The sequence below is a fragment of the Rattus norvegicus genome, chromosome 9, assembly GCF_021556685.1.
Source record: "Rattus norvegicus strain SHRSP/BbbUtx chromosome 9, alternate assembly SHRSP_T2T, whole genome shotgun sequence".
NCBI classification, from domain to species: Eukaryota; Metazoa; Chordata; class Mammalia; order Rodentia; family Muridae; genus Rattus; species Rattus norvegicus.
In genome coordinates, this window is record NC_141542.1 from 104780677 (window position 1) to 104796744 (window position 16068).

General features: G+C 48.6%; 1 protein-coding gene across 3 annotated transcripts in view; it reads left to right on the forward strand.

Annotated features, from left to right (window-relative positions):
- The first annotated feature begins 6620 nt into the window (after window positions 1-6620).
- The window catches only part of Sh3bp4 (SH3-domain binding protein 4), a 79028-nt gene continuing 69580 nt past the window's right edge, over window positions 6621-16068 (forward strand). The window contains exon 1 of one of the 3 annotated variants that reach the window (NM_022693.4): window positions 6621-6796. The gene's annotated coding sequence lies outside the window, so the exon portion shown is untranslated. Of the gene's footprint in view, window positions 7163-15908; window positions 16021-16068 lie in introns of those variants that run through there. The other 2 variants (XM_087567539.1, XM_087567541.1) reach the window with 2 other exon arrangements.

The window sequence follows — 16068 nt, forward strand, 5'->3', positions numbered from 1 at the left end:
ATTAGATTCTTGGTAAAGCTATATTCTCTGGGCTAGCAGAGAAGTAGCAAAGGTTAGAGCCATGTCTGGAGTCCCTGTGGCTCTTGGTTCCTGACACAGTCCCCTTAGAACTCCTTCAACTTCACCTCATCCATTCCCACCCCCAGGGTTTCTTTTCGGTTATGTAACCATACACAGATCTTGGCAGGCTCTGCCCACCACACCCCTTCCTTTCCCTGCTGTATCTGACCTCAGTTTTCTCTGACCTGCTCTAGCCCCAGTTCCCAGGGCAGTCGCTATGTTCTTCACAGCTCCTTAGGTTTTCTTTAAGGTGCCTATCATGAGCTTGTGGTTCTTTCCTTCTCCATATTAGCACCCCAGTGGCAGAAACAGATCTGCCCATCTCTCTGGGGATCATCCTCTCGCAGGGCCATGCCCAGGGGCTGGAAAATAGTAGAGGGTAAATAAATACTACTTCAACAGCACTTGCTGCTCTTTAGAGGGTAGACATTTCTGGACTGTCTGATGATTTTGCTGTTCAATGATTTTTTTTTCTAGAAAGGAGGTTATATTTAGTTGACTCTGAAATATACCTGTGATGTCATGAAAATGAGGAAATGTTAAAAAATAAATTACGGGTTAGTGTCTCACTGTTTACTCTGAGAATGGATATATAAAGAAGGAATCTGAATGTAGCTTAGTGGCAAAGGGATTTCTTAGCATGCTAGTCAAGGTCCTGGGTTTGATCCCCAACACACACACTGACAGAGAGAGAGAGAGAGAGAGAGAGAGAGAGAGAGAGAGAGAGAGAGAGGGAGACTTAAATAAATATATAGTCATAGCAGCTTATCACAAACACTGTGTCTTAGACTTTCATCCCGTGACAACAAAATATGTATTTTAGGCTAAACTTCAAATCAGATTCATATTTAAAATACGTATAGAATTTGTCTCCAAAGCAAGAAAAGCTAAGGCGTGTGAGGGCAGTTGCTCTCTGGTCTGAACTCTGAGAACGCAGCTGTGCCCCTTGGAGTCACATCTGCAGCTGACCTCAGTCCACGGCTATTACTTTTTTAGAACCCAGCTGACTTTCATTGTTTTATTTTTGAAAGTGAGGTTGGAGTTTTATTAAGAAGAAGTTTAACAGATTTAAGTGTGGGTGTTAAGAGAGAAAGAGAACTGCTTTTTAAAATATCGAAATTTATTTTGTGTACTTTTCAAGACAGGGTTTCTCTATGTTGTGTAGCCTTGGCTGTCCTGGAACTCACTCTGTAGATCAGGCTGGCCTCCAACTCAGATCTGCCTGTCTCTGCCTCCCAAGTGCTGGGATTAAAGGTGTGAACCACCACGGCCAGGTTAAAATATCAATGCTTTAATTTTGTTGCTGTTGTCAGCTAGCTATCTATTATCTATCTATCTATCTATCTATCTATCTATCTATCTATCTATCTATCTATCTATCCCGGCCAGAGATTACAGGCATCAAGTTTATCTGATGCTGGGAATTGAATCTGGGTTTTGTGCCTGCTAAATAAGTAATTTACCAACTGAGCTATATCTTCCAGTCCATTTACTTGCTTGTTTGTTTGTTGTTGTTTTTTAAAGGACTATTTGTTTTATGTATGTGAGTGTCCTGTAGCTGTCTTCAGGCACATCAGGAGAGGGCATTGGATTCCATTATAGATGGTTGCAAGCCACCATGTAGTTGCTGGGAATTGAACTTAAGACATCTGGTCAGTGCTCTTAACTGTTAAAATTTTAAGCAAGAGCTCTCTGGGTAGCCCAGGCTGGCCTCAGACTTGAGGTTTCCCTGACTCAGCACCCCCACACGCACTCACCCCCAAGTGCTAGCATTACATAGGAGCACCGGCACACCTGGCTCATAGCTGACTCTTTTAACAAGAATTGACAAAGAATAAATTATAACATTATCTTGTTATAAAGCTAACTTTCTACTCAAAATATGAGTCTTAAGAATCATGTTGATGTGTTGTCAGTTTAAAACAAACACAAATTAGGGGGAATTTCCTGTGGATTTGGTTAATCAGACAATCTCTTAAATGTGACTTTTAGGCAGAGAGACATTTGTTACTGAGCTTTTAAAGAAAGCAGCTTTGTCGTGTGTGTGTGTGTGTGTGTGTGTGTGTGTGTGTGTGTGAGAGAGAGAGAGAGAGAGAGAGAGAGAGAGAGAGAGAATCCATCGAGAAAGGGGAAACCTACCAGGAGTTAGATTACACCCCAAAGAATGACTCTTCCTTTCCTGGGAGCTCTCAATTTATTTTGTTCCCCTCTACGCCACTGTTTTGATCCTTATTGATTTCATCCCTCTAAAGAAATACTGTCCTCTTTATCTCATGGCTGAGCATGCACCCTAGATGGAGAGATGCTTTACTGGGCCTGTTTGTGATTCCTAAGCAGTCATTCCCTCGTGTGAAGTGTTTGCCAGGTGGCGGGAGCATTGCGGCTCACTAGAGAGTGTCTACAGAGTTCAGCTCAGTAAGAGGCACTTGCCATTGCTCTTGTTGTTCGTGGTAGGGCTGTAGCTGCTTTACCGAATACTTAGCACAGAGCAGGGGCGGCACATGGAGGAGCACTGCTGGGTTTAGTAATGGCTGTTCTGTGTCTACTCTCTTCTCTGCGTCTCACTTTCCTGGAAACCTACGTCAAAAGTCAGTTACTTTTGTATCAGTGTAACAAAATACCTAAGAGGGAGAATAAGCGAAGAGGGAAGGATTAAATTTGACTCACAGTTTCAGCGGGTTTTCAGTTCAGAAAGTGAGGGAGGCAGCTTAGTTCCTGGTGGAGGGGGATGTATAAGAGACTTGTTATCGTCATGGGTAGTCGGGAGGTAGAGCAGAAGACAAGAACCAGGGGCCAGGCTCTCATGGGGAAATCCCCATCCTGAATGACACACTTCCACTGCTTTCCAAAAATAGCACCACTAGGCTGGGAAACAAGGACTCCAAATGTGGTTCTGTTGGGGTAGATTTCAGACTCAGGCTTAACAGCATATGAGACATCCCCAAAAGGCAGTTTCATATCATGCCATGCACACACCTGTGGAGGATCCATACAGAACTTAGCTGAGGCACTGCTTTGGACACTGTCACTAACCTGCTTCCTAAAAGCAAAGTGGATGTCCCTTTGAAAAGAACATTTCTATTTGGAGTACATTTAAGAACCAGACTCATTCACTTGGATTTAATGTGAACCAAAGAATATTATTTATCAGAACAAGTATGTATAAATAATAGGTTACATGTGTAAGTGATGCATTGTGTGCCCAGTACTATGCTAAACAATATTTACACATTATCTTCACTAATTCTTGCATCATACCCATCTGTATTTTTTACATTTATTTATTTACTTACTTATTGGGAGAGGGTTGTACTCATGTCACAGCCTTAGTATAGAGGTCAAAGGGCACTTCCTTCTACCATGTGTGTTCCTGGGATCAAACTCAGGCTGTCAGGCTTTGCATGACAAGTGCTTTTTACCTGCTGAGCCATCTTACCTGTCCAATTACACCTAGCCTAAGGTGAGAAAACAGGCTCAGGGTGGCCTTGCTTAATGTAGTTGAGTTGACATTTGAGCCCAGACAATCAGATTTCCCAGCCCACCACACTGGGTCTCTCTCTCTCTTTCTTCCTTTCTTTCTTTCTTTCTTTCTTTCTTTCTTTCTTTCTTTCTTTTTCTTTTTTGCTTTTCTCTCAGTTTTGAGACAAAATCTCATAGACCCCAGGCTGACCTAGGACCCAGTCTGTAAGAGAAGCTGTCCTTGAACTCCTGATTCTTCTGTCCCTATCTTCCAACTGATGTACTATTGGTGTGTGACACTGTGCCCAGCTCTTGGAATTCTTTAATCCACAAGACAAACAAGTACCATTCTTGTGCTGAAAACCCCTAGTTATCGACTGGGTTATTGCTGTCCCATTTTCACCAGTAATGCTCATTGAACACTTGAACATGGTCACTGCTTGGGGTGGCTCATTTTCTCCTTTCTTCTGACTTAGAGATTTTTACAAAAAGAGAAAGCCATAAAAGCTGGTGGAACCACAAAGCATTGGCTCACCAGGAAGTACATCTAGAGACCTCATTCCTTCCCAAACACTCAGAATGCTTCACAGATGACTTAACCTAAACACAGTGTTTAGTTCTTCCGAAGTCAGATCAGACTTAAGGCAGGAAGAAGTGGGCACCTCTTCCTCTTCCTTATTTTGTTTCAAGATCCTGGATTCTGTCTACTCCTCACTCTGAGTGGGCACTGGAGCCCATGCCTTCTGCTCCCCCAGGCAAAGCGTCACATTGCAGTCTTGATTTCTACCCAGCTCCATACTTTGATGTGCGGTGTGTCTCCGACCGTTGCTTCCAGTAACCCAAGCATTGCCTAGGCCACACTTGGGCTTTCTCACCTCCTTGCTCCTTTTTAAGCTTTGTGCTCCGGGCAGCTGAGGAGCCTTTCATGGGCTGGGCCATTTGCAGTGTTTGGGGACTCATCTTTTTATACCTTTGATCATTTTCAACTCGCTTGTCTTTTTCAATGTTTCATAAGCTTTTCTTCTTTTGAGACGGATTCAGTCTAGTAATAGATCTAAGCTGTCTTTGAATTCACAATCTTCCTGCCTCATTTAGCAAATACTGGAATTAAGGTATATGACACCTAACCCAACAGGCCCTTAAAAAAAGATTTATCTATCTATCTATCTATCTATCTATCTATCTATCTATCTATTTATTTTGTGTAAATGAGTGTTTTGCTTGAACATATGTCTGTGTACCACAGGTATGCCTGGTGTTATGAAGGGCAATCAGAGGTATCAGATCCCCTGGAACTCCAATTAGAGATATTTATAAGTTGCCATGGGGGAGCTAGGAACCTCTGATCCATCTTTCCATTCTCCAAGACAGGGACTCACGCATCCCTGGCTGACCTAGAATTTACTATGTAGAGGAGTATGACCTTCAACTCTTGATCCTCCTGCCTCTACCATCCTTCAATCCCCTTTCCTCCACCTCTTGAGTACAGGCTTGAGCCACCACATTTCCCGTTTATTTGGTGCTGAGGATGGGACCCAGAGTTTTGTGCATGTTGGGCAAGCGCGCTACCAACTGAGCTATAACCCCAGCCCAGCCCACGTCCATTCATGCTTTCCTTCTCCCTCTTTCTGACATGGTTTAGACAGAAGTCGTTTGGAGTAGCAGCAGTACAAATAGCTAATACTTAGTGACTGCTGCTTTGTGCTAGACCCTCCGCTAAGTCATAAGCTCTGTACTCATCTAGGTAAGTGACTCGCACAGAGGCTGGCTCCTGACATGCCCTCCAGTCTGGATGCTTTTGTTACCTCCACCCCTACCTCCTCCAACCAGGTAAGTCACCTGCACTTTTAGAAGACTGCCTCTTTACAGCTACATTTAAGGAGTAATTTTTTCCATGTTCTAAGAGAATAAGAAATTCCACCACGAGTGCAAGGATTGATGGGAAGGGGAGCATAAAGAACATGGGAGATAGAAAACTGGCTAGAATTCTGACTCTGACGCACACCCCCTCCCATGTGATCTTGCTGACTATGATAATCTGCATTAACATCTGAAGTCACTTTGAAAATAAGAACGGTAACTGTGGCCGGCGATTATAGTGAGGATGGACTCAATGGGCTGCTGGATTTGGATCTGTGACAACATTAAAGATGATTGCTACCGGCTCCAAGTGGCAGCCTTCCTTCCCTGCCCTCACCACCACCGCAGTCAAAGGCTGATTTGACCTCACTGAGGCAATCAACCCTACAGGCCTCTGTCTGCTCCCGTGAGATGACTCATGAGAGTAGCCAAGCTTGGGCTGCTTTTGCTCCGTTGCCTCTCAGTGTGATCATTCACTGAGCTCGCACGGAGCCTCTACTTCTGTGTGTGAGCCTAGGCAAAGGAAGTGTAAATATGCTGACTTGTATTCTGTTGCAGCCTGCCCAGTGGGCAGCTCTCCTCCCCTTGTAGTAGTTCCCTAAAGCTGAGTTGTTGTTGTTTTTTTAAAATTCTTCGTTTTACTGCTTAACCTCTCCCGGGAAGGTTCCCCCCAAACCGAGCACCGGAGGTCTCCATCATCTTTGTTCTTCTATAGGTACAGGGGGACCCCCCGAGCCTTCAACCCTGCTCCCTCAACTGGCGCTGTTCAGGAAGGAGACAAGGAGGAGTGTTGGCGGGAATCGCGCCGGAGCAGTGGAGGCGCCAGTCAGCCAAGCCTTTTTCCCTAAGTAAATCAGCCGCTCAGTCGTCCCCGCCCATTCAGAACGCCCCGCCCCCTTCAGCCAGGCCCCGCCTTTGCTAAGAACTGCCCTCCCCCAGCTCCGGGCACAGTCCCTACTCGCTCCAGCCTCAAATTGCCCACGCCCCTTTGAGCAGGCCCTGCCCACGTCTGCCCCAGGATCGTCTAGGCCCCGCCTCTCCGACAGAGACTCCTCCTCAAAAGTGCGAATCCGTCCCGGGTTCCTACGCCCAAGCCTGAGCTTGACCCCGCCCCTCTCCCGCCCCGCCCACAATTTTGGCACCGCCCCTCCCGCGGTCTCTGCTTGCGCTCCGCCCTCCTCGAGCCCGCTGTTTGCGCCCCGGCCCCGCCCGCGCTCGCGCCCCGCCCCGGCCCAGACCACCTCTGCGCCCGCCGGCGGGGGCTGAGCGCTCTGGGCCGTCGCGGTGTCTGGGTACCTCACCACCTCCGCTGCCTCGATCGCTGTGACTGTGGTTCTCGGAGCGGTGCGCGCCCCCGGCCGGGTGAGCCCCACAGGACAAGGGAGCCGCAGGACCCGTGGGGCGCCATGCGAGCCAGGTAGGAGCCCGGGGCCGGACGGCGCACTCTACCCCCTTGCGCGCTGTGGCTTCGGGCAGCATCCCGGACCCAGGGGCGCGGCTAGCCCCGAACAGCTCCGAACCCCTTGAGCTCCCGGTGCCCTGCCCTCTGTGGTCACAGCCTGATCCGGGCTGCGGATCGTGGTCGCTAGGGCCTGGGGCGCAGGGAAGGCGGAGAGGGGTCGCGGCGCCACCCGCGTGGTTCTGGGGAGGAGCGAAGAGAGAGCGGCTCCGGGTTAAACTTGGTGACAATGCACATTTCAACTTCTTCGGATAGCCCTCCTGGAGGATGAAATTGAAAACTCCAGTTTCTGTCTTGGTGATCGAGTGACCGCGCAGCCCCGAGGTGACAGCGCCGGGGTGTGCGGGTGGGAGCGGTTAGGATAGAGGAGCGTTGTTCTGCAAGTGCTGTTTACCGGGAAGCCGCCCTGCGCCGCCCAGTGTGTCTTGTTAGAGGGTTTGGGGGCCAGGAGGCTCCCCGCTGGGATCTGGCGTTGTAGTGTGCAGGTTTAGGGAGCTTAGTGTGTACTGTGGGGCTGGCTGGCGCTGGCCCTTCCCCGGTGTGGGGCGCTTGCAGATGCCGCGCGGGAGGAGCGGTGGAGAGCAGGCTGGCCGCTCTGCGTACGCAGAAGGTTGTGGAGCCTCGTGGATCTACGAGATTGGAAAGAGAATACCATGCTGGGCTTTATTCATGTTTATTCTTCCCTTGTTAGTGCAGCAGATTGGTGTTCTGTGATTTAGCAGCAGAAATAAAGTTCGTATAACTTTTGCTCTGATTATAAAAGCAATGAGTGCCCAGAGCGGAAATAAACAACACAGGAGATCTACCGCCGATCCCACATTCGTTGGGGGTGGGGGTGTCACAGCCTTGTAGATTTAATCATTGAATTATACCTGGCGCCTCCTTGCCTAATCGGGAGAAAACCCTTGCATGAAACCATCCACTCTCTACCTTTCTGATTGTCTCGTGTCCAAAGTTTGGATTTTTTGATCTGCCTTACCACAAAGGCTGTTTCTGATAGTCACGAGTGCCCTTTTGATGTATGGGGTTTCCCATAAGATGGTGGGTACAGATGGAGAGAAGCGGGGACCCGGTACCTCAGCCCAGTCCGTGGTTTTGGTGTCGAGCCTTGTAAAAATGACAGTAATGATTCTCAATCTGCTTCCTAGGCTACCATAAAATTTAATGGATGGTTTGCAGAGCGTTTTTGGCATCCTTAGACGGACAGCGGCTGTATTTCAATGTGCTAGGGAGCATTTAGCTGTTGTACAGTGTCATCTAGGTAGCTAGGTAAAACAAGCTACCTAGAGCTTGGCTCTCCTGCCCAGGAAGCAAGATCTAGGCAGGCCTCAGGGATCCCCAGAGCACACTCGATTCTCCTGTTGGTGCAGGCGAAGCCCTTCAAAGTGAGAGGCTTGGAAGTAACTGGTCTTCTCAAGGATCCTTCCTGCAGCATCTTTTGGACTTGGGCGGGGGTGGGGGGGGTGTCCTAAAGTCAGGGGGCATTGGTGCCTGGGACATGCAGAGCTGTAGAATGCCCTGTAAATGCCTGCCCAGGTCACCCTCCAAGAGAGAACAGTTGGTCCTGGGAGGACACATGAAGTGAACAACCTGGTTTCCCAGCGATTTGTTTTCGGTCTCACGTGTTTACCGATTGAACAATGACCGGCTCCCAAGCTGGCTGCAGAAATGCCAGCAAGGCCTCTGTGGACTTTCCTTCTTTTCCTGTTGTCCCCAGGATCTGGCACCAGGCTTTACTGTTCTTAACGAACAATTAACAGGGATCCAGACCGAGAGGTGAGGCACAGGCTGCCTTTTGTCCTTACCCAGTCTCCCCGCCCAGAGCCAGAGTCAGGCTGGAAGCTTTTCTTCAGGTTCCTGGTGACCCTTTGATAGTTTTGTTTCTAATTGTTGCTCCCACCAGCACTTTGATGTGTCCTAGGTCTGGTTGCAGATGCGAGCTCAGACAGGGCCTTGGAAGGGTCCAGAAAGCTGGCTGGATAAATTGTTTATGAGGCACCCTTCGCTCTGGTTGTTGTTAACAGAAGTTGTGTTGCTAATTTTCTGGGTGGGAGTAGAAGGGGCTGGGGGTGGGGGAATGGGTCTTCCTAGAATTTCTCTTTTGCCGGTTGCTAATCCAGCAGCAGGCTGGAATTATTCCCCTCTGGGCTGTTTGCTTAGACTTTCTTTTTATTCTAATGTTGGTTCTAGTCTGATAATGAGATAGGAGGATGAATGATGAATGGGGTTTACACCCTCGATTCCTGGGAGGCCTCTTGGATTTGAGTCCTCTGTTCCCAGCCAATTAAGAGCCTTTGGCTTTCTGAAGCCAAAAGGGGTGTGTGTGTGTGTGTGTGTGTGTGTGTGCGCGCGCGCGCGCGCGCGTGTTCATGTATGCGTGCGCTTGTCTCTTGGGGAAGAAGGCCATTGGTGTCTCTCTGAGAACCCTTGACCTGAAGGAGTCCAGAGCCACCGTGCTCCTAACTTGCAATCCCAGCTCTAGGCACAGCATCTTAACTCCCAGTTGGAATCGTATTCAGTGAGTAGACAGCTTTGTGGCTTCCTATTGCTTTGTTATTTTCAGGGTTGACACCTGTGTGGGATTGTGTTACCATCTTTCTCCCGAGACTTGGAATCAGGTCCCTGGGACATTTCCCAGGGCCCTAGAGATAAAGCACCAAGATTTCTTTGTCCCTTTGTCCCTATCTGACGGCCAGGAATGGGGGTAACCAGCAGATAGCTTTGTTAACCACAAGTGCACTGGCTGCTGCATTTGTCGCTCCATTTCCAGCACAGCTTCTAGTGGCTTCGTCTAGGTCCTGGCTTTGGAGAAACTTTGCACAACACAAGCCCTACAGCTGCCCCTCTTTGGAGAAGTGACAGGAAAATTATTGACCAAACCCCAAGACACCCAGGGAACAATGCATCTGCATTCAGTGTCCTCCAAGAAGCCTTGGCCAGCTATTCAGTAGGCCCCAGGGCATCTGTGTTGCATAACTCCACACCCTAGGCATGAAGGCCAGCTCCTGGGAGAAGATGTGAGTCTCCAGAGGGCAGAGATTGCATAGTGCTTCAGAAATGAAGGCGGTGAGGCTGAGTTTTAAGGAGGGAGAGGTGACCATCCTAAATGGAAGAACATCTCATCTGTTGTGCACCTGCCAGATGCTCTGCACCTTCGCACCTTCAGTTGTCAGGGAAGCTCCTTAAACAGTTAGGTAAGCAACTCAAAATAGCTTCAGGAAGTCCCTGAAACTGACCAGACTCACTAGGTCCCTTTCAAGAGTAAGCAATAAAAGTGGGAGTCACTCTCAGGCTGCAAAGAGGACTCTGAGATCAGACCTGCTGCCCGGAAGAAGCAGAAACCATCCTAGCTACCTGGAAGAGGTAGAGACAAACAGAGTTACCTAGAAAGGACACTCCAACCTGTTGAACTGTCTGCAGGCTGTTGCAGTGTGCTCTGGGTTCCCAGCTCTTATGAGCTGTCACCCATGCTGGGATAGGCTTTGGTGACTCGGCTGTCTTGAGTCATTTTAGCTCCAGTAAGTAAGCCCGATAAAACTCATTGGCTCACCAAATTGGATTTTTGGTGGTGGCATTTATACTTTGGTCTGTCATGGGCTCCCCATCTGTGATAAATAGACATGTGTAGTGTCTCCCCAGGACAAGCCTTGTCACAAAAACAACATCACTCCAATGACATTTCTGTATCTTTTTGGAATCTTCCTGTATGCACTTCAGGGAGTCCACACAGATACTCCTGTTGACAGGGAAGCTGGCAGGATTTTGCTAGCTCTTCCACCCCGATAGGTTGATGCATGCTCGAACCAGGATTTGAACCTGGATCAATGCTATCCAGAACACCCCACACACACCCCACACACACAAACACACACCACACACACACACACACACACACCACACACACACACCACACACACAAACACACACAAACACACACACACACCACACACCACACACACCACACACACACACACACACACACCACACACACCACACACAGCACACACACCATCCCTCCTCACTGAGTGCTGAAGTTAAAGAAGCGAACACTCCCAGTCACGCATTTGGGGAGTGCTAAGAAACAGGCACAGAGATAGCCAGATCCCCCTTTCTTACACTATTAAAAGGAGCTCACATTCTGAAGGTGATGAAGCCTTCTCCGCCTCGTGGAAGGCAGCCTTTGTGCTCTCCACCCCCTCCTGCAGCGGGTGTCTTCACCCTACCTGTCTGCAGGGCAGAGCTTGATGTGTCTGGAAGATCTGAGGCTCTGCAGCTGCAAGAGGGCTGGCAGAACTGACTGAGCCTGCCCCGGTACCACTGAGAGAGGTATTCTGGACTGATGACATCACAAGAGTTAAGATTGTAGGAAGGCTGTTAAGTGAGCATAAGATAAGGATTCCACCTTCCTCTTTACAGCCAAATAAATGACACACTGACAAGACTATTCTTATCTGCTCAGTGGAGGCCTGTCCCAGGAGAACTTTGTGGATGCCTGGTATCTCAGCTCTTCCGAGCCCGTTGAATAACAGCAACAACAAAAACCCACAATCCTTCCTTTCAGAGAGTTTTATGGATCCAAATTCTTTTCAGTCTTCTGGCCACCATGAAGATCCCAGAGTTTGAATGAAATCCGATGGCCTGTTTACCCAGCCTCTGGTGTAGGAGGCTAGGTGCCAGGTGTGTGCTGGGAACCTGCTCCAGGGGAGGAAAACAAAGAGCCTGGGTGGCAGCCTTTGCCAATTTTTGTGGTGTAAACACTCCCACCCGGGCTGATTTTAAGCTCCCAACGTGGGCTGGCAAAATTCCTACACGTTTAACCATATGCGGGAGCCAGCCCCCCCAAAAAGGTTTCAGGTCATCTTACATGTGCTGAGCCCCAACCCCTTCAGTGAGGTGACAGACTTGCCTAGCTTGGGCAGGGTCTCCCTGGATGCAAATGTTGCAGAGGTTTTCAGGGGACACTGTGCAACCTAATTTGACCAGCAAGGGAGCTTCAGATGGCTTTAAAATCACTAGGGACCTTAAAAATGTGATTTTTGCTCCCACCTGGTAGGAATCTCTCTGAGTGTAGGCCTCCAGGTCTATAGAGGTAGGCGTGAGTGTGTGTGTGTGTGTGTGTGTGTGTGTGTGTGTGTGTGTATCTGTGTGTCTGTCTGTCTGTTGTACTGGTGAAGGTCAGATCAATCTTACTGTCACGCTAAGGAGCTACAATCACCCTCTTTTTAATTTTGCCCGCCTGTATATATGTGCACCACACGAGTCCCTGGCTCCTGAGGAAGTCACAAGAGAGTATCTGATCCTCTGAGACTGGCATTACAGGTGACACCACCCTGTGGGGTCTGGGAACCCAACCCAGGTCCTCTGCAAGAGAGACAAGTGCTTTTAACACTGAGCCATCTCTCCCGTTCTCCTATACCTTGCTTTTCAAAACAAGGTCTCCCACTAGCCTCAGACTCATCAAGTTATGCTGGACTTGTTGGCCAGTGAGCCCCCAGCCCTGGGATTTCAAGCGTGCACCGCCACGATGTCAGCTTTTTGCAGTGGGTGGGTGGGGATTGAATTCAAGTCCTCCTGCTTTCTAAGGCAAGCACCTTACCTACTGAGCTGCACCCCTGAACTCTCAGCTCATCTGTAACTTTCAAGTGCCCAGGTGATGCTCACATGAAACCAGCCTCGGTACCACTAATGTATACAAGGAGGAATTTGTGCAAGAAGAGAATTGGACAGGCAGCTTGGGGTGAGGTGTGGCCAAAATCCTGAATTCTGGTGTGTGTGTGGGGGGGAGGGGTGATGTTTCCCTGGTGCAGAAGATTATTCAGGGAAGTGCTGTGTTTTGGGGAGGGGTGGGCAGAGGCCAATTTTCCCAGTTGCCCTCTGGAGTCTTGTGTAGTCTTTTCATCACAGAGTAAGTCCTTCCTTGTCGGGTCTTGGTTGCTTCTTCTGGTTTGGAAGAAGACTGGGTAGAAGGGATTTGGTTCTCAGGTATGTGTGTGATGAGGTCATCTTGCATGTTAAAGCAGAGGTCAGGAGGCCCAGCCACCCACCCACTGCAATCCCCACCCACCCACTGCAAAAAGCTGCCTTCCTGGGGACCATCCAGGTAAAGGAGGAAAGAGGTCCAAGGCTCTATCAGGGTCTTTTTGAAATCATTGGGCTTCGCGCACATATAAGGGGTGCTTATATTTTTTTATATTATCAGTAAAATAATTAAAAAGTCTAAGCACACTCTTTAGCAGCATGGAGAGAGAAGTACATGGGAGAGAAGTGTCCTTCAGCCATGGTTAGCAAGACATCTTTAACCCCAGCCAGCTATGGTTAGCAGGGAAGATGAATTGGAATTTTCTTGGTGTGGTATGTGTAGTATTGGAGAAGACACCAGGTCACAGGCTAGGGAAGAGAAGGACCACAAGAAAGGGGACAAGCCTGGGCTCTTCTCTGCTTTGTGGGCTCCAGAGACTCACTGTGAAGCTGCCACTTTGGGCCACCCGTGAAGGTGGGCTAAGGGTCTGCCAGTGCAGAAGCAGGTGTCATCAGGTGCTGTGTTAGTAAAGGGAACCAAGAACCCTAGGATGAAGGCCTGGAGGCTTGTGGGTTAGGCCTGAAGGAGCTGTGCGGTTAAGACAGGGGAAGCCTCAAGGGCAGAGGGGAAGAAGAATTGTGAGTAGCAACAGAAGCAGATCCATCACTTAGGGGTAATCAAATAGACAGGATGACCAGGGTAGGACCAAGATGCTCTCAGATATTCAGGGGCTGACATCACGTGGGCAGTACTATTGAAGGTCCCAGGGAAGAAGGGAGAGACATTCTTCAGGACTAGCAGGCTAAGAACAACCTCCAAGTACCTGTCCAGGTGTTACAGCTGCAGCCCTTACCCAGCCTTTGTGAGCTTTTGTTTTAAGGACATGGCTCATGGGATACCTTCATCCCCTCTGCCTGGTTTCCTAAGGTCAAGAGCTGCCTTGTACCATTTATCTGTCTGTCCAGTGTCCTTTTGCCTCCTCTCTCTCTCTCTCTCTCTCTCTCTCTCTCTCTCTCTCTCTCTCTCTCTCTCTCTGTAACATACTTATGTGTGAGCACATTTTTGTACAGGTGACCATGCATGTGTGTGCATGTGTATGTGGAAGCCAGAGGACAGCCTTGGATATCATTCCTCAGGCACCATCTACTTGGTTTTTCTTTATAAGATGTTCTCTCAGACCTGGAACTCAGCAGGAAGCTCCAGGGGTTGGTCAGTCGGTCTGTCGGTCTGTCTGCTTTGTCTCCAGGACTGTGATTATGAGTGTGTGTCGTCACACTCTGCTTTTAGTTTTATAAGGTTTTGGGGATCGAACTTCATTCCTTTACGATTGGCCTCTTCCCCTGCCCTTTACCTGTTCTAATCTATGCACCTTCTGTGCACAGTGGGGTGCACTAGCCAAGGGAACCACAGTGGTGACTCTGTCTGGCAAGCCTCACTTTCTCTTCTAAGGTATCTTGGCACTCTTAAAATTAATGCCTGACTTTAGTAGTCTGGCTTATGAACAATAATCAGCTTACTTATACGTGCGGTAAAGTAGCCATCACAGAGTTGTATGCAATTTAATTTTTAATTCAGGCAGATATACCCGGCCTTTGTTTACCAGTGTTACATCATTGCTCTCTGTAAAGGGGCTTGAATAGCTTTAGGATACAGAGTTGTCTGTGGGATATCCTAAAAAATTCAAGTCCGTTTACGTGTTTGAAATTCACCAAGAATTAATGGCTCTGAAAGACAGCAGTGCCAAAAGTTTGCACGTAGCCCACACATACGTGGATATGTAATGATCTACTAGAAAACAATTCATGGGTGCCTACGTATCACATATGAAATATTAACACATCGTGTGGGCCCACAGCAGCCTGTGTCCTGTGCAGCCCAGTGGTGCTTAGTGATCAGAGGACAGTCACATAGCCCTGGCTGCTACAGTTTGCTCTTCTCCAGACATCCCTTCACAAAACTTGTGTTTCATTTCAGAAATCTGTCCCCAAAGCCTTTCAAAGAGCAGTTCTATTCCTGGCAGGGACTGGGAAGCCATTGAATAGCTCACCTTTTAAGGGTTGGGGCCAGGAAATGGCATTTGAATTTGGTACCTCTCCAAGGCCATAGTGGAGATAAGACACCAGGATCCATGTAGACGCCATCAGTTGCTGCCATCGTTTCTGTGCACACCTGCACACTGAGTTTGGCTTATGTTTTTATCAGAATTATTCGGATAGAGGCAAAGGACCTGTCAATGTTTGGACACACACGCAGACGCATACACAAGTGCGCGCGCACACACACACACACACACACACACACACACACACACATACTTGAAACAACTGTTCTTTTTAAATGAGTTTTCTGTGATTTCAGGTTCTTCCTGACCTTACTGGGCTCTTCCCTCTAGCAGGCATTGCGACATGTCTGTGACATGTCTTTAAGTAGCTGTTTCTTTGTGGTCAGTCAAATCTGAAATGGGCTAGTTTGCATAACCCCAAGTCATCCAGGAAGATCCTGGCTGGGAATTAAGTGACTGCCTATCAGGTTCTCCTAGCATGTTGCATTTGCACCAGGCCATTGTGGCAAACAATAGCTGAAAGAAGACTGTGCTGAGCTAGAATTTGAGAAGTTCCCTTTCCCTAGGGGCCTCTCCAGTGGCCTTTTGCTGAGCCAGTGCAGAAGAACCTGGGCTTCCCCGTTCATTCCTTTTGAAGTTGGGCCTGTGAGTGGTGACCTCAGGGCTGACCTCTTGCTGTTGGGATTTTTCAGATGAGGTCACTGAGAAGCGTCCGCACCCTGTCTGAGGTGGACTGAGGATTCATTCTGACTTTGGGCCTCTTGTCCATTGGAGTTTGTTTTTAAATATTGAGTGAATGGAGCATGTTGTGGTCAGGGCAGCGACCTGGTGAAGGCGTGACCTGGTCAGGATGTCTCCTGGTGAGAACAGAGTGCTGGGTTTTGATTCTTTGGATTTCCAGCTGACCTTTAAAGAGCAAGTGTGTTCACCTCGCCCTTTGTTCAAGGTCCTGGGAGGAGGAGGAAGAGGAGGAGCCCAATAGAGGTAGAGGAGGGGGGTAAGGAAGAGGAAGAAGAGAGATGAGATTCTGCAGTTTGTGCTCCAGGACCCCAGACATAGGTTGGTCTGCTCTGCCTGACAGCATAGAAAGACCCCAGGAAGGTAGGAAGCAGCTTGCTAGAGGATTCTGTGCCTTGCTTGGCTGGGGGT